General features: G+C 38.6%; 1 long non-coding RNA gene across 1 annotated transcript; it reads left to right on the forward strand.

The window, feature by feature from the left end:
- Nucleotides 1–211: 211 nt before the first annotated feature.
- LOC141568597 (uncharacterized) lies at nucleotides 212–2,202 on the forward strand. The gene is made up of 2 exons (XR_012491761.2): nucleotides 212–598; nucleotides 1,636–2,202. It is a non-coding gene; the product is annotated as an uncharacterized LOC141568597 (long non-coding RNA).
- The last annotated feature ends 1,879 nt before the right edge of the window (nucleotides 2,203–4,081 follow it).

The following is a 4,081-nucleotide window of genomic DNA, read 5'->3' on the forward strand; positions in this document are numbered from 1 at the left end:
GGCCTATGAAACAACAGATCTTCTTTCTCTCCCTGAACCTAATTAACCTTTAACAGGACTTGAAGCTCCTCATTTTGGCCCCTTAATCAACCGAGTCAACTAACTCTAGTCAGAGGGGCAGCGACTATTTGCACTGCCAGGAAACTATTTAATAAGGATCTTTGTGACTAAAGTCTTAAAGTTGAAAGTTAAGCAAGTAATGCTACATTAAAAAACCTTGTGGGATAAACACTGCCGCTCCCTAGAAAATTCTGGGAGTTCCAGCTTTGTTGCTGACCTTTCTTTGCCATTTATCTATTTGTTTAGTATCAGCATTTCTTAAGCTTCCAATGTATACAGCATGCTGGCCTGGGTTCTGGGAAATAGATGAGCTGTGTTCCCTGTCTGCAAGTTGGACACATTTTAAGTGGGAATGCAATAAATGACATATCCAAACAGCTTAACCATTATAAACAGAGAAAACAAGTTTTATGAGTAACAGCTTTCAGCAACTCTGGATACAATCTTGACCCAATGTTGTTTGGCCACGATACTGCCTTCTGTCACAGAGAAGAAAAGTAAAATGTGGGAAGATTGTCAAAACATCATGGAATTAATGGTATGTTCTTTTTAGCCTCTGTGCCTTTGTACATGTTTGTTCCTCTTCTTCACTACCCCACCCCTGTACTAAGTAAAAGTCGTATTTTAAATATCAACTACGATTTCATCCTGGGAGTCCTTGGTCACCCGCCTCTCACACCCCGACGTTGGTTGCTCCTCCCTTGTGGTCCCAATAGTACACTATAATTCTCCCACTATGATAGCATTTATGACAAGATGTTGTGATTTCCTCTCAACTTTTCTGTACCCCTCCTCCCACTTGACTAAGTTCTGTAACTGTGGGGGCCTTATATCTCTTGTTCACCATTACATTTCTAGTGGCCTGCACATAGTAACCATTCAGTAAATATTTGCTGACCACATGCTTGCCTACATATGAATGAATGAAAGGCAGAACCAGCATTAGAATAAAATTTTGATTTGTTGTTCAATTACGTTGTACAGTAACTTTCTAGGTATTTTATGGACCTCCATTTCTGTGGTTTATAAATGGCATAAAGTTCTTGCAATGATATAGTGTTTATTAAATTCCTCAGTTCCCTGTAAGATTTAGTGTTCATTTGGAATAAGGGTATGATGACACTAAGAGGGAAGGCACAGGTGTGATCCCTGTACAGCCTGGTTGGCTTTCCACCTGAAGCTCTCTGCCTTAAATTGAGCTGCATCTAGCTTAGCCACTTCATTCATTATGGTGGGCAAATGGTTCAGAAGTGCATGACAAGCCAGGAGAAAGGCTGTGAATAACTTAGAACAAACTACAAAAAGAATTCTAGGGACACATGACCCATCAAATCCTTTTTCCACTGAAAATAAAACCAAAATCTGGGGAATGGACAAGGAATATGTTCCAGAAATATAGCAGTAAAGGTGAGGGTGAGATAACCAGCAGTGTTTAATCGGAAGTAAATGAATTTCATTCCAAAGAACAAAGTATGATAAAATTTACAATTAAGTTTTGTTCTGAAATGTCCCTTCTGAAAGTCACCAAAATAAGTTTTTAATTTAGCTTCCTAAATCCAGTTTTTTCTCTGTTAGTTATTAGGGATTTTTAAAATAAACAGCCCATGAAGAAATCTGGACTCTGCCCTGCTGTTCTCTACCTTAAAGTGTGGTCACCCAGAAAAAAATTTCTTCACCATTATTAAAGGCTGGCAGCTCAGAAACTTGGTATCTCCTGCCTGACGTATTATACTTCCCAGAATCTTAAAGATGAAGAGAAATCATTCTGAGTGAAACCACCCGAGACAGAGAACCCACAGGGCTGGCGCATGTTTGTTGTAAACTTCCGAGAGAGCTCTTCATATCGTTTACATGTTCCTGAGAGGGTGCCTTCCGTCTTCCTGTGACGAATGACATCTGGCCTGCCAGACCTCCCACTGCCTTTCCTACCACGCAGCGATTGTATCATCAGAGGACCTGTGCCTTTGAACTACCTTTATTCACATTACCTGTTGTAGGTGGAGGACAAACAAGCCCTGTCTCTCTGAATATGACCCTCTTGGGTTTCTTGTTTGTTTTTCATTGTGTCAAAATGATTCTACTTTTTAATCTAACATATTTGGATCAGTTGTTGACATTGACCATAAATTGGCAATTACTCAACTTTAGTCTAATTTTTTCCCAACTTTTTAAATATTGTGCTAAAATATGCATAACATAAAACTTACCATCTTAGCTGTTTTTAAGTGTACAGTTCAGTGGTATTAAATACATTCATAATGTTGTGCAACCATCACTACCATCAACCTCCATAACTTTCGTTTTATAAAACTGAAACTCTAAACCCATTAAACAATAACTCTACCTTTTTCCCTCTGCCTAGCCCCTGGCAACCTCCATTCTACTTTCTGTTTCTATGACTTTAATTATGCTGGGTTTCTCATATAAGTGGAATCATACAGTATTTGTCCTTTTGTGACTGGCTTATTTCATTTAGCATTATGACCTCCAGGTTCATCTGTGTTGCAGCATATGTCAGAATTTCCCTCCTTTTTAAAGGCTGAATAATATTCCATTTATCTGTCAATGGACACTTGGGTTGTTTTTACATTTTAGCTACTGTGAATAACAACTGCTATGAACATCGGTGTAAAAATACCCCTTCGAGATGCTACTTTCCATACGTTGGGGCATATACCCAGAAGTGGAATTGCTGAATCATATAGATCATATAGGGTCCTATTTTCAGGAACCACCGTACTGTTTTCTACAATGTCTGTAACATTTACATTCCCCTAAGAGTGCATAAGGGTTCCAATTACTCTATATCCTCCCCAACTATTGTTATTTTTTGTTTTATTTTACTTTATTTTATTTTTTTACAGTAACCTTTCTAATAGGTGTGTGGTGGTATCTCATTGCAGTTTTTTGTTTGTTTTTAATATTTCTAGGTTTTTGTTTTGTAATTTTGTTGGGGCATATTGGAGAACAGTGTGTTTCTCCAAGGCCCATCAGCTCCAAGTCATTGTCCTTCAATCTAGCTCTGGAGGCCACAGCTCAGCTCTAAGTCCAGTGGCCATTTTCAATCTTTTGTTGCAGGGGGCACAGCCCACCATCCCATGTGGGAATCGAACCAGCAACCCTGTTGTTTAGAGCTTGCGCTCCAGCCAACTGAGTCATCTGGCTGCCTCGCATTGTAGTTTTGTGTACTATTACAGAGAATGTTGAAGTAAAAATTCTTTACATAATCACTGATTGGGTGTGTGGATGAGTTAGGCTTCTTGTTATCTCAGTTATCTCCATCAGGTTTTCAAGAGGAAATTGAGACTATCTTCCCCTAATGTGAGGTCCATCTGCAACATCAATCGTGACAGGAACTGTGCTATGTAGTCAAATTCCAAATTCAGTGAAACCTAGGATCAAATCTCATCTCAGCTACTTACTGGCTATGTAATCTCTAAGACTCAATCTCCTTAATTACACAAAAAACAATTCCCTATGCCACAGGGTTCCTATGAGATAATGTGATCATAAATGAGTTAAATCATTTAAGACTTAAATGAGTTAATGCATAAAAAGCATGGCATACAGTGAACACTCCATAAATATTATCTATACTAATGATGAAGATTCTTATTTAAACATGCCTTGCATCCTAAAAATGAGAAGCAGATTTTGGGGTGAAACTAACTTCTGACTAGTAACAGGGAAACCTGTACCAACAGGGACAGAAGGAAAAAAAAACCCATAAACCAAAAAAATCAAGGCGATAGGATAATGTTTCTGATCTTAGTGTTTAGGAGAGAATACATTCTCATCATTTGGCGTATCAGGGATCTTTTAGGAATGCCAGAAGAAGGCACATTCAGAAAGAGTTAAAACACTGTCTCTTAAAACGAACAAATGCCCCTCATAAAAAGCTCAGACCAAGTTGATGGGAAATACATTAAGAAATAAACTTTTCATCCTTGCTTGGGTAATGCAACCAGGGAAACCAGTCAATGTCCCGAAGGGCCAACTTGCTAAATGTAGCTCCTGTTTT

The sequence above is a fragment of the Rhinolophus sinicus genome, chromosome 7, assembly GCF_057876585.1.
Source record: "Rhinolophus sinicus isolate RSI-liver-muscle chromosome 7, RSI-T2T, whole genome shotgun sequence".
In the NCBI taxonomy this organism is placed as follows: Eukaryota; Metazoa; Chordata; class Mammalia; order Chiroptera; family Rhinolophidae; genus Rhinolophus; species Rhinolophus sinicus.